We start from the raw sequence: 20,282 nt of genomic DNA on the forward strand, positions 1-20,282 counted from the left end.
AACGTTGATCCAAGGATGAAGGTCAAATGAGGAGAAAGGATTCACAAGGGTTGGATTATACATCCCTGTGGAATTTAAACTCACACAGTTCACATTAATATTATTATACACTGATTTACAATTATGGTAGCACCAAGAGGCACCAATCAAGACTGGGTTCCCTATGAACACAGAATAAGCAACAGTCCCTACCTCAAAAGAGCTTAGAATCTAAACAGACAAGACACAAAAGTGGGAGAAAAAATATTTCCATTCCACAGGAGAGGAAATGAAACAGGATTCAAATCATCATAAAGGAATCTGTAGTGGAGCTGGGAATTGAATTTAGAGCCAAGTCCTCAGACAGGACCATAATCACAAGGCCATCCTTCTTCTCCAGCAAATATAAAATTCTGTGTAGAAGTCTGATGAATATTTCATTCATGTGGAACTATTTGTCGGACATTTTCTAAACTGTACCTTCATAATAACAACAATACATTTCAGTCTATACTGAAAATCTTAATGGCAGTTTAAACAAATGATCTTTCTTCAAAACAGTTATAAAAGCCATTAGTCAAACATCTGACTTAGTGATCCCCACAGTGCTGATTTCCTAGAGATGCTGGCAAGGAAAGCTGATCAACATTTTCTGAAATTTGGTACTGTGATAAAATTTTTCTTTGAAAATTTGAATTTCTATGAAAAAAATGGGTAAAATTTTCCATTAGTTTGTGCAAAAGTTGTTCTGATTTTCAGCCAGATATAAAGTTGTTTCAAAATTTTGACATTTTGGATTTTTTGTCAACGTTTTTAATGTTGACCAGAGAAGAACTACATTTTCATGAAAATATTTACTCATTTTTTGTTCTAAATATTTATTTTTTTAAATACTTTATTAAAAGTGAAAACCATTTTTCCTCACTATTTATTCAGTTTGTTTTTATTATATCTTTCAACTTGACAAGGAACCGAGTCTGATCTGTTAAATTCTTTATAGTTCATTTGTACTCAATTTTACTTTCAGGCTCTTGTGGGCCAGCCATTGTCAGCACAATGTTGCAATGTTTGTGTTGCAAATACTGCAGAGGAATGTTTGACTTTAAGAAAAAAAAATCCCCATTGGAATTTCAAAAAAATAACCACAAAAACATTTCAGTCTTAAGACTTGTAAAGACTTCTCTTTAACAAAACAAAATGTGGGGCCTAATTTGACCTGACAGTGTCCCTTCCATGCATGGAAATGATGTACAGTAACCAGGTTTGACATCTTATTTAGAAATAAAGTTTCACTTTTTTTGTACGTCCTTCACCTTGGTGTTAATGCTAAGTACTGCAAACAAGGCAGATATTTTCCAGCCACTTGTAGAGTGTAATGGCGATATGCTACCCTCATTCAGAAATTGTGCACACATGAAATGTCCTTACTCAATTGTCAAAACTTGTATATTGTCCAAAATACAAGCCAGTTCATTTTAGAAAATGCACTGAATTTATTTAGTACTTATACATTACGATTTAACTGAAATTATTTCTAAAATCCACCAGAGGGGAAATGTGTCTTCAATTCCTTGCGGATCTCCTAGAAGAGTCTTTTTCTCCTCTGAAGCCCTGAATCCAGGAGGCATCCCTGTCCAAGGCAGAATGAGCTTAACTCAAAGATGGACAAACTACAGCCCATGGGCAACATGCGGCCCAGCCCTTGAGCTCCCAGCCAGGGATGCTAGCCCCCAGCCCCTCCTCCGCAGCCTTAGCTCACCATGCCACCTGCACTCTGGGGGAGGGTCTGTGAGCTCCTGCCAGGCAGCGCAGCTGCGAGAGCCGCCAGGTGTAGTGTATTAAATTGCTCCCTGTAGGAATGCTCCCTGTCCCCTGACTGCCCCACCCACTATCCCCATCCCTGCCCCCTGACAGGCCCCCCAGGACTCCCACACCTATCCAAGCACCCCTGTTCCCTGTCTCCTGACTGCCCCCAGACCCTCTGTCCCTTATCCAACCTCCATGCTCCACGCCCCCTTAACATGCCACTCAGACCACCAGGACTGGCAGCCGTAAGCAGTACACCATAAGTAGCACATTCCTATGGGGGAGCAATTTAATACACTACACCCAGCCTCCATACAGTGTCAGAACCCCGATGTGGCCCTCAGGCCAAAAAGTTTTCCCAACCCTGGCTTAACTGCTCTCCTGAATAGGGATGGACGTAAACGTGTTTAAGTGCTTCCCTTAACAGGGGCATGAAGGAGAGTGATTTCTGATGACACACTAGCAGGAAAGGGCGATGGCTTGGAACCCGATAATGTTGACAGCTCTCCAAAGAAACTAGTTTTCATTCCTTTTGAATCAGGAATCTGGATTCTCCAGTGTGCTCTCTATTCTACTCCCTCTCACAGCAACACAGATCAGCCAGAAGCCATACTGACATTAGCTCTCCCCCATATGCTAAAGGATAAGGAGGAGGGAGGAAGTTAAAGCTCCACCAGTCCCAGCATTGATTTCCTGTTAAAAATCCACTAGGTACAGAGAGAAGCAACCCAGCACAGCCTCCCTGATGCATGGATCCCTCACTGTAGCATTTCCTAAAGGGGGTGTGTGGGGAGGGGGGGAACCCATCTTGGGGAATGCAAAGGTCTGGTTGAGGGGCTGGGGAAGAATGAGGCAGACCGACCTCTCATTTGTTCTCCAGAGTCTCAGCTAGTAAGGAAGTCTCTAGATGTTATACTGTAGTTGCAAGGAAAACTCAGGTGTAAAGTTTTTGCAACAGTATCTGTCTGAGTTTGCAGAGAGGTTGCAACAATAGTTCTGCTCTATTCATCTCGATATGTTCTAATTCAGATACCAGTGAGGATACTTAAAATGGTAGCATTATTAACCATTCCAGTGCCCATCAAAGTACACAGGAAAGGAGAGATTGTATTCTCGAAGATCTACACAATATATCTGGCAGACTTGTCTACACTACAAAGCCGTGACTGTTATAGCTATTCTGGCAGAACCGTCTACTGTAGATACAGCATAAGGCAGCAGAAAGAGTTTTCCTGTCTCCACAGCTACACCGCCTCCCTGAACAACATCAGCTATACAGACAGAAACACTCTTCTGTCCGCACAGTTGCATTTACACTGTAGGTTTTATAAGCATAGCTATGTCAGCAAAGGGGAGGATGTTTTCACGCTCCTAAACTGACAAAACTATGTCAGCAAAATTGTGTAGAGTAAACCAGACCAGAGGGGTAGTTCATTATGGCTAGGCCTTCAACACCACATGGTGGAGGTTAAAGGAGGTGCAACTGATTTCATTTTTCTGAAGATGGGGAATCAGACTTCATCTATACAGCACAGGATGCTTGTGATGGTGCCTCCACCGATTTGTGTAGAGAGGGACCATGCTGCCAAGCCAGATTTTCCCTCTTTATACACTGCTGCCCCATTTCTGCCTTATTGTATTCCCTCCCTGCTACACAAATTCAGTGAACTATCTGCACCATCCTTATGTAGGGCTAGATTGCAAAATTCATGTTGAGTAATACTTTACTTTTTGAAGATTCCCATTGATTTCAATGGAACTAGACTATTAGAGGAGTAAGTTTGACTAAGAGTATCTATAGTCTGGCCCACACAATCACAATCTAAATCAATTACCTGTTCCAGCCAATCTTCAGAATAAAGCAATGGAAATTTAACAACTGTTTCACCATGCACATTGCTTCCAGGATGAAACATAAAACGTTCATGTGAATTCTCAGGAATAAAAATAATGACTTATGCTAACGAACATGAAAAATCCCTGTCCCTGATGTGTTTTTTAGTTCCTTCAAATAATGTCAAGGTATATAACTAATCTTCATTACAGTTAAATACTCATTTTAGCTTCAGTTTAAGTAATGAAAATTCTTGGCAAAAAATTTCTACTGGCACTTGTCTTTTGTGAAATCGAATAAACACATTCTAGAATATAGAAGCAATAGAGAGTTATATACTGATCACTCGTGATTTATTGAGCAGAAATCATGGTGGCACAGGATGGTTTTAGTTATTTCTGCAGGGTATTTTTTATTTGTGGAATTTTACTTCTTGTTGCCATATTCATCTTTCTACATTTTTCTTGCTGTTTTAGTTAGTTAATGAAAATTATTTATTTTCATCAGCAGTGATCCTAGTTACCAGCATGGTTAATGAAAACCACCCTGCCTACTACAAAGTTTCAAGAAAAAAACAGGCAAAATGCTATTAATCAAAGCACAGGTTCCCTCACAGATATAGCACAGCAGAGCCAAACACAATACATAAAAGTGAATTGACCTAACAAGAAAGAGAAACAGGAATTTCAAGAAAACAGCTGGTTTATTTCCAGGAACAAAATATACAAAGAGAATATGGGCCCCAAACGTCTAAAGAAAGGAAAGATGTTTTAGTAGCTTGGTTTTTCCTTCACTGGCTATCCTGAGTCAGACTTCTTTGAAAGAGCTCATGACCATAGTGGAAAAAAATAATTCAGTGCAGAGGTTTTTTTCTATCCAGTGAACCAGTCATTCCAGAATTTCCAAAGAGAAGTAAGCATGGTGTCTTATTCATTATTTCTCATAAAGAATAAAAATAACTCTACTTCTGGATATTATCATCCCAGCCAAACCTCAGCAACATAGAAGGCCTGATCCTGCATCCCTGAAGACAATGAATGCAGGATCAAGGCCTTAAAGCATGATATTTTGGCTACAAGATGTCTCACAACTGCTCATATCTTCATTTATTTATATTAATGTCCATGATGCCTATTTTATAACAGAGTTTCTTGCCCATTCTGGAGGGACTCAGATAATGGGGCCACATGAGTACTGTAGCATCTGAGCATCTAAGATAGAACTATGCCCAGTGCCTGCTCCTGCTCCCATTGAAATCAAGAGTAAAACTTTCACTGACTTCATGGGCTCATACGTGTTCTGTTGGACCTGATTAGCATCCACAACAATGACAGAAACTAATGGAGCTGCAGACACCCAGCATCTCTCAGGATCAGGCCCATGTCCTGTTTTAAACACCTTTTAGATCAAATTCTGTAGCTTTCACTAAGTCAAAACTGGACTTAGTCTCACTGGGAGTTTTGACTGAGGTCCAAACCTGCTCTACACTGAGAAGAAGGGGCACCGGAACTTGTTCTGCAGCTGTGTACTAAAATTACTGATTTCTGCCACTTCTCCCCCAGGAAGCTTATGGAACTCCTCATAGAGGACCAGACAACCCAATACTATCAGGACAGTCCCAATATCAGGGGCATTGTCTTATACATGAAACTACACCCCCCCCCCCCCAAAAAGTGTCCCTATTTTTCATACTTGCTTTAGTCAGACACCATCAGTGTGGTGCTCTGCTCTATTTAATGTTGATATCAGTCAACTGCGTGGGTTGTTCCCTCTGTGTGCTGCCCCGGCTCTGCGCAGAGAGCTGGCACAGCAGACCTCGAGAGAACCCCCAATGACCACAGACTCTGAAAAGGTACAAAGACACCCACCCAGGTTTATTGTCAAACAAAACACAGTCTCTAGCTCCTGGGATCAGATGTCTACAGTTCTGCAATTACATATGTGTTCCCTGACAATGGACACAGCTCAGTCAGTGGCAGGACACTTCACTGCCCCCTAGGCTGGACAAAAACACTGTCTCAGGGATGCATTCTTATAAACAAGTTCAGGGCCAGCTTCAGCTTTTCTGCCACCCCAAGTAGGAAAAAAAAAAAAAAAAAAAAGCGGCTGCACGTCGGCGGCAGCTAATCGTGCCGCTTCTTCTGCGGCACTTCGGCGGTGGGTCCTCCCTCTCTTCCTCTTTGGCAGAGGCTCAAAGAGGAAGATAGGGAATGAGGGACCTGCCACCGAATTCCTGCCAAAGACCCGGACTTGCTGCCCCGATACCGGACGGAGTGCCGCCCCTTTGAATTGGCCGCCCCAAGCACCTGCTTCCTATGCTGGTGCCTGGAGCCGGCCCTGAACAAGTTACACATCATTCCTGACGTACTGAGGTGCAACCCCTCTATATAGCAAGGCACAACACCTCTATGCAGTAAGGTTCTGCCTCTTACCATGTACATGTTGGTTAGAACAAAACAACTCGATCCATCATATTACCCTTTTGCCTTGTCTTTAGGATGCATTCACCTGTTCTTTGTTATGTGTGTGGAATGTGCAAGTATGAGAGTGTTCTGGTATCTCTAGTGTCCATTACCTTTCAGGTATGTGTATTTTTGCAACATCAGCCCTTTCTTTGTCAGCTTCTGAGAGCAGGGCCTGCCTCTGGCTCACAGCTTAACTTTGGTTTATGTTAGCGAAGTCTTGACCGTTACTTTAGTTCAGGCCTTAGGCCTCATATCAGGCCTCTGATAAGGGTTTATGTTTCAGTGCCTTATCTTAATATACTTGCTGTCTGGTCACTCAGCTCCCTCCCTTCCATATATGGCTGTTTTGAGTATGCAGCCATGACTTCCCCCTCAGGTGAGAACCGGGGCTGGGTGGCTGTATAGGACCTACCTGAGTTCTCATCTGCTCATTGGATTGCCTTTTCTTTTCTCCATGTCTGGAGAACTCTGGCTGGCTTCAAAGTCCTGAATGCTGCGAAGGAGAAATAGATTAGCACTAGGCCCTTCATCACAGCACAGAGCCAGCTTGGCTGAAGTTTCATTAACAATCCTTCTTCCGCTCTCAACTTCAGTCATAATACATACCTGGGAACCTTAGCTATTGATTACACTTGCAATTGATGCCAAGTTATATCATTTCTACTACAATTAATGTAAAGAAAATATTTGTGTCTGAAAATATGGCACATTGTAGCTGTATACATTTTTGAGCCACCAGTCCTTATTACCCTCATTAGATTTTTTTAAAATGATAATTAACTGATAAAACATGACCTAAGCAAAGTTATCAAAGGAGAGCAATTATGAGAACTTGTGCCATATTATTCCAATTAGGTAACTGCTCACAGTATTTTCACTTGGTAACAGCACAAAACTACTGTTCAGCCCACTGTTACACTGATAAATGATTCCAAAATTGCCTTTCTTTTGACAGGTCTGTTTCTGGACAAGGGCCAGACAAAACAGAACCAAAAGATTTAAAAGTACCAGAGTGGGAGTATGAGGAGAAGCTAGAGGGCACAAGACTGACTCTGTTATCTCAGAAAAGAAAAGGAAAAAATATATTTCTACTGGGCTAAATCCAGAGGTCTTTTCTTCATCCTTATCCAGTCCTCACTTAGGCAAACTCTTAGGGTACGTCTACACTACCCGCTGGATTGACAGGCAACAATTGATCCAGCGGGGGTCAATTTATCGCGTCTAGTCTAGATGGATAAATTGACCCCCGAGAGCTCTCCCATCAACTGCTGTACTCCACCATTCCGAGAGGTGCAGGCAGAGTTGACAGGGGAGTGACAGCAGTCAACTTACCACAGTGAAGACACCATGGTAAGTAGGTCTAAGTACGTCGTCTTAAGCTATGTTATTCACTTAGATCAATCCCCACCCCAGTGTAGATCAGTCTTTACTGACATCAGTGAGAATACGTCTAAAGAAAGACCTAAGAAAAACACAGAGTAAGGACTGAGGGCCAGATAATGGAGTCACGGAGTGACATGCAAGAAGCATCCCCAGCTGTGCAAGGCTCTCCCACAGTAACACTCCTTGTGTTTTGAGGTGCTTGTGGGAAAAGAGGCGGAAAAGAGTGAAAGTGGTCCATGATCTAGGCACAACATGTCCCCTACACTGGCCCATGGAGTGAGACTCACAAACCTGAGGGAACAAGATTATGGGTTTTCATATACATATAAGGAAGCAGTAGGAGAATTAGTGCTTGATCTGTGGCACAACCCCCAGGGTTTCCCCCAGAGCGGAGTGGCTCCATGCTGTCCGTTATACAAGACTGTGGCATAAATGACATAATATCTAGCCTTGAAGAAGGATCTCGGGACTTGGGTCCCTATTTGTAGAATTTGTTGAATTTTGAAGGGTGTAGGGGAGATCTGCCCTCCAAAATTTGGCCAACGGGTGCTCATCATAAAATGCTAAGGTCTCATGCAAAGGTTTCTCCAAAATTGCATCACTATCTGAAATAGTGTGCGTGACTGGGCAACAAAATGGTAGATGAAATTAAATGTTGATAAGTGCAAAGTAATGAAGACATTATCCCAACTATACTTATAAAATGATAGGGTTTAAATTAGCTTTTGCCACTCAAGAAAGAGATCTTGGAGTCATTGTAGATAGTTCTCTGAAAACATCCACTTGTTCTGTAATGGCAGTCAAAAAACCAAACAGAAAGTTGTGAATCATTAGGAAAGGGATAGATAATAAGACAGAAAATAGCATATTGCCTTTATATAAATCTATGTTTGGTACATCCACATCTTGAATACTGTGTGCAGATGTGGTCGCCTCATCTCAAAAAAGGTATATTAGAAATGGAAAAGGTTCAGAGAAAGGCAACAAAAACGATTAGAGTTATGGAACAGCTGCCATATGAAGAGAAATTAATAAGGGACTTTTCAGCTTGGAAAAGAGACGACTAAGGGGGTATATGATAGAGTTCTAAAACCATGACTGGTGTGGAGAAAGTAAATAAGGAAATGTTATTTACTCTCTCATAATACAAGAACTAGTGGGTCACCAAATGAATTAAAAGGCAGCAGGTTTAAAGCAAACAAAATAAAGTATTTTTTCATACAACGCACAGTCCATCTATGGAACTTGTGAAGGCCAAGACTATAACGGGGTTCAAAAAAGAACTAGATAAATTCATGTAGGATAGGTCCATCAATGGCTATTAGCCAGAATGGACAGGGATGGTGTCCCTAGCCTCTGTTTGTCAGAAACTGGGAACGGGCAACAGGGGATGGATCACTTGATGATTACCTCTGGGGCATCTGGCACTGGCCACTGTCAGAAGACAGGATACTGGGCCAGATGGACCTTTGGTCTGACCCGAGTATGGCCGTTCTTATGGCTTTGACAACTTGAATATTAGAGATCTTTGAAAGACTACAGTCAAAAAAAAAGGTGGGGGGGAGGAATAGAGAAAAAAGAAAAGGATGGGAAATTAGTGCTGTGATGGAGAGGTTAACAGACATGATCTTACAATTAAAGATATTTACCAGAGAAATTTGAACCCCATTATACACTGGCTTATGGTACGCAAGGAAGAACTGTTTTACATCATCAAAGACAAAAACCAGGTCTATAGGTAAGCTTTAAGAATAATAAACATCCTGAATTCAAGAATAAGCCTGTCAAATGAAGGGATATTGATTTTGGAACAAGGAATATTATGTCAAACAACATTAGTTTAATTGATCTGAATTTAGTTTAAGTACTAAAAGCATTTATATACAAACAGCAAATGAAAATTAACTGCAGCTGAGTCCTTTGGTTCTCAGATTATACAATATGCACAAGTAACTGAAAGTTCTTATAGGAATCCTAACAGAGCAATCCAGTTTCTATTCCCACAGAATGACTCAATAGAAAAGCAATATGCTTTCTTTCAGAGAATAAGAATATTTAAAACAATGTTTTGACCTTTCAAAATACACAAAACTTTCACTTTCTCAAGAAGAATTTGTAACAAAATGGAGGAAAGAGGGTAGCACTAAAATGCTCTCTGTGGTACCTTAGTTCAAATATTTCTATTTCTGGGCAGGAATATGCACTTCTTCTAATACTCATCCAAATAGATTTGATTTTTTTTTCCTATCTGTCTTCATTCAGCCACTTATATTTCACCATCTTAAATACCACAGAATAAATAGACATAAGAACTGATGTACAGAACCTGGAGACAACTAGCAGAGCTCCAAAATGAATGGATGTATTTGATTGTTACTATTTGCAAGGGAAAGGAGTCATATTTTTCATTAGTCGAAAACTAAAATCTTGGCCTAAATTTTCATAAATGACTAGCTATTTTGGGTGCAACTTGAGGCACTAGTGGTAAGAACATAAGAATGGTCAGAGGGAATGAACAGAACAGGGAAATTACTGAGTGATCATTGCCTCTGTCATTCATAGATTCATAAACTCTAGGACTGGAAGGGAACTCGAGAGGTCATCGAGTCCAGTCCCCTGCCCTCATGGCAGGACCAAATACTGTCTAGATCATTCCTGATAGACATTTATCTAACCTACTCTTAAATATCTCCAGAGATGCAGATTCCACAACCTCCCTAGGCAGTTTATTCCAATGTTTAACCACCCTGACAGTTAGTAACTTTTTCCTAATGTCCACCCTAACCTCCTTGCTGCAGTTTAAAGCCCATGGCTTCTGTGTCCTATCCTAGAGCTAAGCAGAACAAGTTTTCTCCCACCCTCTTATTGAACACCTTTTAGATACCTGCAAACTGCCTATCAGTCCCCATCTCAGGCTTCTTTCCCCTTCTTTCCAAACTAAAACCAATCCCCCGCACATTCTTTCAGACTTCCTTCATAGGACATGTTCTCTAGACCTTTAATCTTTCTTGTTGCTCTTCTCTGGACCCTCTCCAGTTTTCTTCACAATCTTTCTTGAAAAGCCAGTGCCCAGAACTGCGACACATACTCCAGCTGAGCCTGCAGCACAGAGTTAGAGCGAAGAATGACTTCTTGTGTCTTGCTCACAACACACTAGCTTTAGCATCCCCAGAATTCATGCTTTTGCTTTTTTTTGCAACAGCATCAACTGTTGACTCATAATTTAGCTTGTGGTCCACTACAACCCCTAGTTGTGGTCCACTACAACTTTTCTCTGCATACCCTTTCCTAGACAGTTCCCTCATTCTTAGTGTTGAAAACTTGATTGTTCCTTCCTAAGTGAGCAACTTTGCATTGTTTTTATTAAACTCATCCTGTTTACCTCAGCCATTTCTTCTCGCAATTTGGTCCGATCATTTTTGACATTTTGACCCTATTCACCAAAGCAGTTGCAATCCTTCCAGTTTGGTATCATCTGCAAACTTAATAAGCATACTTTCTATGCCAATATCTAAGTCATTGATAAAGATATTGAACAGAGCCGGTCCCAAAACAGACCCCTGCGGAACCCCACTTGTTATATATTTCCAGCAGGATTGAGAACCATTAATAATTACTCTCTGAGTACGGTTATCCAGCTAGTTATGCACCCACCTTATAGTAGCCCCATCTAAGTTGTATTTGTCTAATTTATCAATAAGAATATCATGAGAGACCATATCAAATGCCTTACTAAAGTCTAGGTATACCACATCCACTGCTTCTCCGTTATCCACAAGACTCATTATTCTATCAAAGAAAGATATCAGATTAGTTTGACATGATTTGTTCTTTACAAATCCGTGCTAGCTATATCACCTTACCACCTTCCAAGTGTTTGCAGATGATTTTCTTAAGTACTTGCTCCATTATCTTCCGTGGCACGGAAATTAAACTGGTCTGTAGTTTTCTGGGTTGCTTTTATTCTCTTTTAGTAGATGGGCACTATGTTTGCCCTTTTCCAGGGCAGCTTCTGGCAGTCAGAGTCTTGGGAACATCCAGAGCATGCAGTAGCATACCTGACTATCTTGGCTAATAGCAATTGATGGACCCATCCTCCATGAACTTATATAATTCCATTTTGAACACAGTTATGCTTTTGACCTTTCTGATATCCCGGCAATGAGTTGTACAGGTTGAGTGTGTTGTGTGAAGAAGTTTTCCCTTTTGTTTGTTTTAAACCTGCTATCTATTTATTTCATCAGTTGACCCCTAGCTCTTGTTATCTGAAGGAGTAAATAACACTTCCTTAATCACTTTCTCTACAGCATTCATGATTTTATAGACTTCTGTCATATTCCCCTTAGTTCTCTCTTTTTCAAGGAGAATAGTCCAGTCTTCTTAATCTCTCCTTGCAGAGGCAGATTAAAGTTTTGAGGGGCCCTGGGCCCCTCCCCACCCTTCTAACTGTAGTCCCCCCACCCCTGTGATTCTGCCAGGGAACAGGGTTGGGGCACGGGGGCTTCCCCTGCTCTCCGCAGAAGCACCGGGCAAGCCCCCACATCCTGACTCTGCTTCCCGTCAGGAGCACCAGGCAGATGGGTGGAACAAGAAAAACCCCGTGCCCCGACCCCGCTCTCCCTGCCCCGCCCCCCCCAGCAGGAACACCAGGTGGGTGGAGTGGGTCGATGCACAGGGGCGCCTATTTTTCTAAGGGGCCCAGGCACAGGCCCTGTTGACCCAGTGGCTAATCTGCCACTGCTTGTGTAGAAGTTGTTTCATATCTCTAATCATTTTAGTTGCCCTTCTCTGTATATTTTCCAATTCTCAAAAATCTTTTTGAGATGGGGCAACCAGGACTGCATGCATATTCAAGGTGCGAGAGTACCATGGATTTATATAGTGGCATAATAATATTCTCTGAGTTATTATCAATTCATTTCCTAATGGCTCCTAACATTCTGTTAGCTTTTATGACTGCACATTGATGGTATGCTTTTAGAGAACTATCCACAATGACTCCAAGAACTTTTTCTGGAATGGTAACAGCTAATCTAGATACCATCAGTTTGTTTGTATAGTTGGGATTAAGTTTTCCAATGTTCGTTACTTTGCATTTATCAACATTGAATTTCATCTGCTATTTTGTTGCCTAGTTACCAGGACTTTTGAGATCCTATGCAGTCAGTTGTGGACATACCGGTAACTATCCTCAGTAATTGTGTATTGTCTTCAACATTTTCACCTTACCCCCCATTTCCCAGATCATTTATGAATATCTTGAACTTCACTGGTCCCCGCACAGATCCTTGGGGGACCCCACTATTTACTTCTCTTCATCAAAAAAGTTGATCATTTATTCCTACACTGGCTCACCCTTGTCCATATGATTGTTGATCAAAAAATTCTAATAGATTAGTGAGGCATGATTTCTCTTTACAGAAGCCACCTCTTCCCCAACATATCACGTTCACCTATGTGTCTGATAATTCTGTTCTTTACTATAGATTCAACCAATTTGGCTGGTATTGAAATTAAATTTCCTGGACTGTAATTGCCAGGATCACATCTGGAGTCTTTTTAAAAAATTGGTGCTATATTAGCTATACTCTAGTCATCTGGTACAGAGTCTGATTTAAGTAACAAGTTACGTACCATAGTTAGTAGTTCTGCAATTTCATATTTGAGTTCCTTCAGAACTCTTAGATGAATACCATCTGGTCCTGGTTAATTATTACTGTTTAATTTATCAATTTCTTGCAAAACCACCTCTAATAATCCTCTGCAATGAAGGAATTCATTTAGGTTTTTTTCAATCCCCTTATCTTCCCTGAGTGCTTCTTTAACACTTCAATCTCCAGTGGCCCCACTAATTGTTTGCCAGTCTTCCTGCTTCTGATGTACTTAAAAAAAATATTCCTGTTTGTTGGTGTGTCTTTTGCTAGTTGCTCTTGAAATTTTTTTTTTTTGCCTGCCTGATTATACTATTATACCTGACTTGCCAGAGTTTGTACTCCTTTCTATTTTCCTCAGCACTATTTGACTTCCAATTTTTAAAATAATGACTTTTTGCCACTAACTGCATCTTTTACTCTGTTGTTTAGCCATGGTGGCATTTTTTCTGGTCCTCTTACTTTTTTTTAAATTTGGGGTATACATTGAATTTGAGTCTCTATTAATGTTTTTTTTTTTTAAGTTTCCATGTGGCTTGGAGACATTTCACTCTTGTAACTGTTCCTTTATATTTCTATTTACAGTTGAACCTCAAAGTTACAAACACCAACGTTACGAACTGACTAGTAAACCACACATCTTATTTGGAACCGGAAGTATGCAGTCAAGCAGCAGCAGACCAAAAAAAAAAAAAAAAGGCAAATACAGTACTGTATTGTGTTAAGCATAAACTACTATAAAATAAAGGGAAAGTTTTAAAAAAAGATTTGACAAGGTAAGGAAACTGTTTCTGTGCTTGTTGCATTTAAATTAAGATGGTTAAAAACAGCATTTTTTTCTGCATAGTAAAGTTTCAAAGCTGTGTTAAGTCAATGTTCAGTTGTAAACTTTTGAAAGAACCATAACATTTTGTTCAGAGTTACGAACATTTCAGAATTAAGAACAGCCTCCATTCCTGAGGGGTTCGTAACTCTGACGTTCTACTGTAACTGGCTTCCTCCTCTTCATGTAGTTCGCTTTTTGAAGTTCAATGCTACTGTTATGGGCTTCTTTCCGATGCCCCCCCATCCCCCGACACACATACGGATGTTCAATTTAATTACATTATTGTCACTATTACTGAGCAGTTCAGCTATGTTCACCTCTTGAACCTGGTCCTGTGCTTCACTTAAGACTAAATGAAGAATTGCTTCTTCCCTTGTGGATTCCAGGACTAGCTGCTCCAAGCAGCAATGATTAATGGTGTCTAGAATTTTTCTTTCATTTTATTTTTTAAAAGTCATGTCCTTGCTTCTATTAAATAGATAAGATTTTTTTTTAAAAAATCCTATATAAACATAGGTTATAGTAATTATTTATTAATACTGTACAAGAAGCTTAATTTTTAATGTTAATAGCGTCTGAGGTAGATTGCCGAAATAGTTATCTAGATCAGCCAACAAATGATAAAACACAAACTTCAGAACAAAAATGGTCCCTTCAGGTATTTTTACTTCGATAAGTCTATGGTACATTATCAAAGTCATTGAATGTTGCTTTGCTTGTCTCTGGTCCAAGACCAGTCTGAAAGCCAAAAAGTGTACAGACAACTAACTTGCTTTCCAAGCATCATCATAATAATGAACGATAATATTTTTCACTCATAGCACTTGTTTTCCATAGATCTCAATGGAATATTAAGTGAAGATAAAAGGGTTTCTTTTTCAGATATCAGTGCCAAGTTTACTTGTTAGATTTACTATTCAGATTGTATGAAAATACAGCCACAGAATCTACTTAAGAATTTACAGAAAAAAAATGAAAATGGGTTTTCCACTTTCCAGCTTCTTTCAGGACATCTTACTTATAAGTCAACAGTTTTTAACCTTTAACGAGGGCCTATCATGTGTTTCTCTAAGACACCAATGAGTCATCCTGTCAGTTGCTTGACCCTGCCTTCTAAGGAGCAGTTAACTATTTTCTCTAATCACCCCCAGTTGGTATACTTTTTAATTGAAATGGTTCTCCTTATGAACTTAACTGCATTAGTTAAATCACTGGTTGAAGGATTATAGGCTAGTCGTATCGAACTTTAGAATAGTTGTACTGAGTCAAAAAGCCCAAAGATCAAGAGGTCATAAGAATCAAGAAATGCAGACACTTATCGTTGAGAAAGATACAATAGAATGTGATAAGGGTCAGTACTCCCAGGCTACGAGAGGAAAGAAGTTTGGCAATTCTCATTCTGTCCATATTAATGCCTTGAACAATCATTAAAACAAACAACAGCAAAAAAGTTATGTGGGAGTGCAGAGATTTTCCTCTCAGTTTCAGAAGTCATGATCAAGAGTTATGGGGCACTAGGGGCATATGGACAGGTGTAGATGGGACTGCAGAGTTTTCTAAAATAAACTAGAAAGTTGGCTAACAGAGAAGATGCTGTGTGTGTATTCTGAACATTTTGGATCAGATTCTCAGGCTCACTACAGGGGAGCTATACCTGTTTATGTCAGTCAAGAATCTAACCCTTCATTGCTGCCTTTCTAATTAACCCACCACTTGGAGTTTGCCAGTTCCTAGAACTCTAGATTGAATATTGAGGGGGAGCAGGGTAGGCATCCTACCCCATGGACAACACTAATGGCTACCTGAGCCCTCTGACACCATTTCCCTGCATGCTTGGAGTCAGGAGTAGGGACAAAATGGACTGCTGGGGCCAAAAGGGACTGGACAGTCTGACTCAGAGACAAAAACTAGCTTTAGTCAGTTTCAGTTTAAGCTTGGAGTTTGGAACTGGGAGCTGAGAAAAAAAGCAGAATAGCTCAGTCAGTCTCCAGTTAACTCACTTCCCACAAAGGGATTCTGAACTGCTGTGCGTTCTAGTGCCTGGGTCAGACAGTTCCAGTCCTGCAGACACCAGCATCCTCAGTGGCAGAGATCCAACCCAGTACTGGTTACTGAGAGCAAGCCAAACCCTCCATAAGACTCCAGAGCAGGAAGGCAGGAGAGGACCCTCCCCCACCCAGAGATGAGAACACTATCAGAGGATCCATTTTTTTGTTGAAGCCCGCCAGCATTCACAGCATGCCAAACTCATCTCTGGACTCATCCCCTCTGTACCATCTGCCTTGGAAGGTGCTAGGGAGGTAGCTGGGGGTTGGGCTCAATTGGGAATGTTAGAAGGTGGGACATTCATTGATTTATTATTGTTTATTGTTTATTAGTTAACCCTAATCCTCTGCTTCCCCAGATCCTAAATGCCTGATCCAAATAAAGTCCCTCTTTGTTATATTGTTATTTTTGAGTGTGTCATCTCTTTGCTGGGGTTTGTGTGAGGTACTTTTTTGTTTCATGTGTGCTAGATTTTGTGCTCCTTGCCATCAGTGATAGCATTACTAATTCTTTTCCCCAGGGGACAGAAACCCTGGTATCTTGGGCACAGTGAGAAGTCACCTTGGGTGGAGGCACCAGGCATCACAAAAAGAACCCAGGTGAGGAAAGCAGAGAAGCTGCTCCAAGGAGCAAGTACCAGAGAGGAGGTTTAAGCCACACCTCAGGGGAGGGGCTATACTGGGAAGCCATCATTTGAGTAGAGTTGCCAAAGAACACTTTAGAGAAATGTATAATCAGCCGTGGTTGCCAGTGAAAGTGATTTGCTATTCTGCAAAAGACACAATGTCTATTCAGATATAGCAGATTTTCCATCATAACTGGTTCAAAGCCTTCCTCAATTTAGTCCCACTCTACCTATTCATATTAGTAGCTTATCACAAAGGCACTTTCTGCCTTTGCTTTGCCAACAATTCCATCCTCAATCACCTGCATGTCTGCAGGCTTTCTCCCATGACATCCCATATGGGGCTGAGGGTGAAATTCACAGTAAAAACCCATGCAGAGGTCATCTTATTCCCTTTAAAGTCTCTCCTTAAGATGCACTTCTGACATAATGGGTACAGAAAACTCATCTGATAACAACTAGACAGGTAGTAAGTTGTTATAGCTGTTTCCGATTGGCTGAGAACTATGCACACAGTCAGTCTCTCCTAAAATATCTGTTTATTTTATTTGTCTTTGCTCTCCTTCCCTACCCACATTCTTTCTCCATCTACCTGTTTTTTCTTGTATTTTATTATGTAAGCTTCTTGGGACAGAGAGTGCCCTGTACTATGAATGCACGCAGGAACTATCATGTACTGTGTTTGCACTGCATCTAGTACAAGGGTGAAATTCACATGTCGACCAAGGGCCCGTGGAACATAGGTAAAGGTAAAGATGCTGATGTGGGAGGCCTATCTACCTTCACCATGTCAATGTCCTGGGATCAGTGCAAAAAACATTGCTTTCAATCAGCTTGTCAAGTGCAGTGGTTCCCCACATTGTCCAATTAATTCTTTTAATGTTGTTTTTGTACATTAGATACATATATTATTAGGCAAGGGATTGGGAGAAATTTCATTGAAGCGGGTGGATGTAACAGCTGCCCTTCATTCAGGATAAATATAAGAAACCATCAAACTCTTTTATGGAACCAGAGAGCTAAAGTAATGAAGCCAAAACCCGAAACAGGCATGTGCAAAGCCAGTCAGGGATTTGAGCTATGTGGAGGGGGGGAGGGGGTTCCACTGTGGCCTAAAAACAAACACAAAATAGAGGATTAATTTAATCACAGCTGTGTGAGTGAGTGAGGGAAGAACTAGAAACAAGAAGCAGACAGAAGGAGCAAAGAAGCCCCAGACACAGCCAGAGAAGCCCTGAGAAGAAATCCTAGAGAGAGAGAGAAAAAAAAAAAGGAGAAGGAATTTTAGCGTAAAGTGCTGGCTGAAAGAGGTTTGGAATTGTGTTCAGAGAAATTGTTTCCTGATTGATTCCTCCTCTGTTCAGGGAAATAAGACTTTGCATGTAGATTGTAAATAAACATCAAAGAAATACCTGAATCCATCATCAATTTCTCTTAATCAAAACTATCGACAAGACTGAAAATTGGCTAACTGCTCGGCTCACAAAAGGAGTGACAATATATATTACATACAAGAAACTACACTAAAAGATGTGGGTGTATATTATACCTATAGATATACATATATACACATATGCATATAGCTTGAGGGGAAATGTATGCTTTTTTAAAGGCCTTATCAGTCAGGCAAACAGCTTTAGTCATCCAATGGCAGAAAATGTTTTCAGTGCTAAGCAAATCATAGCAAACTAAAGACAAAGATTTCAATATAAGGGCTGTCTACACTAGAAAATAAGATTGTCCCCTCTATGCTTCTTATGGGTGTGAAATATCCACACCTCTGAATGACATAAGTCAGCTCACCTAAGTCCCTGTGAAGACACTGCTAGGTCAATGGAAGAAATCTTCCATCAGTCTAGCTACTGCCTCTCAGTGAGGTCTATTTTTTACAGCAATAGGAGAATGTTACACTGCCACTGTAGCTTTCTTTGTGTAGACACAGCCTCAGTTTAATGAAAGATCTGTGACTACTAAAATCAGTGACTAAGCTCCCATTGTCTTCATATGCAGGCCTATGGCCCCAATGAGGGGAAGATGAAGCACTGCTAGAAAAGCACTTGGACTTCTCATCAAACCCTTGTGTCCCAGCAGATTTTAAATTTTCTTCTTACATCCTTCTTCCCTTAGTGGGCCAGCTACTCTTTGACAGGAATAATGCAATGCTTCATTGCAAACCAACTTTTCATTTCAAAAATGTATATTTTTGATATAAATGTTATATAAGATAAAATAATAAAGTTGAAATCAGAACTAAAAATTTCAAGTGTATCAAAATTGAACGTTGTGATTAATCTATAACGTTTTTTTTTTAAATTTCACTTCATGGGAAAGTTTTTTGTTCCTATTTGGAATGAAAACAAATGTCAAAATATTGGCATTTCCCATGCACTGGAAATTCAGAATTCTGACCAGCTCTACTACATACTGACAAATAACTCCTCTGCAGTAAATGGGAAGGAATATAGGGACTATATAGATGCTACTGTATGAACTGCAAAACATTTGGTTTTGCCATACCTTTGTGTTGCACAGTATTGGTGAATCCATGCAAAGATCAGATAAAAGTTTGATAAGGGGAAGGGATCCCATTCAATTATCCAGACCTTCTCCTTTCAAATGCAACATACAGGGCACACAATGGAAAAGGTCCAGAATATGTTAAAATACCAGACTAAATCCTCATCTGCACTAGCCCCCCTTTGGCATGGATGAATGAGAAAGCAAAGACAGGGCTCTTTTCTCCCGTGATGCAGGGATCGTCTTCATGCTGAACTGGTTTCCAGTGCAAGTATGAGCAGTTTCTGGCCTGTTCTAACTTTCACCTATTGGAATGGTCCCCATGGCAAACCACCCTTCCTCCTCTGTACAAGTCCTCCATATTGAAGGGGAAAGGGAGAAAGCACATAACAAAGCTGCTAACATAGGTTTTATGCCATCTGAGGATTGCCCCATATTGGGAAAATCCTCAGCTTTCCATTTAAGACTGCTTTATAGTCCCTTTTTGCATCTCTGGCAATGCACAAGGACCTCAGCAAGAATCAAGGATCAGATTATTCTGTCTAGCTACATTCCAGTACCTGATCTGGTAAAAGGGTGTGCTCACCTTCACATAGCAGACACGTCTTTGTGTCTGCTCTCTGGTACAAATTCATTTGTAATCAGTGATGCCACAAACATGCGTGATTATTATTGATATTTGGTTACTACAGGGGCACTCAGAACTCCAGTCAGGATCAGGGTCCCATTTAAGAGAGGTGCTGACCACACACATATAGGTCCCTGGTCTGAAGAACTTATCTCTGAGACGTCTCTGTTGACCTTTCTGAGGCCTGGAGATTTCCAAAGACCTGGTTGAAGTCAATTCTGGTACAATGTTGCTTGCTGCCCTATATATATATTTACATCTGAAGTCACACACAGAAAAAAAGATCTGATAGTTCCAGCAAAGAAAACCAGTACAGCGCCTGGAGTTTCTCTTTTGCTTCACGGATCCTTCCAACAAGAATTGGCTCATGTTCAGCAAGTTACAGGCTCCCAAGCCTCCTTCCCAGATATATCTGTCTTGTCTCTCTGGGTAAAAGAAACTTATTTCTGGCTCTCTGTCAAGCTTCCCAGAACTTTATATTACCACACAACGACGCTGAAGGCAGGAATGCATACTTTTGCT

The sequence above is a fragment of the Chelonoidis abingdonii genome, chromosome 3 (assembly GCF_003597395.2).
Source record: "Chelonoidis abingdonii isolate Lonesome George chromosome 3, CheloAbing_2.0, whole genome shotgun sequence".
In the NCBI taxonomy this organism is placed as follows: domain Eukaryota; kingdom Metazoa; phylum Chordata; order Testudines; family Testudinidae; genus Chelonoidis; species Chelonoidis abingdonii.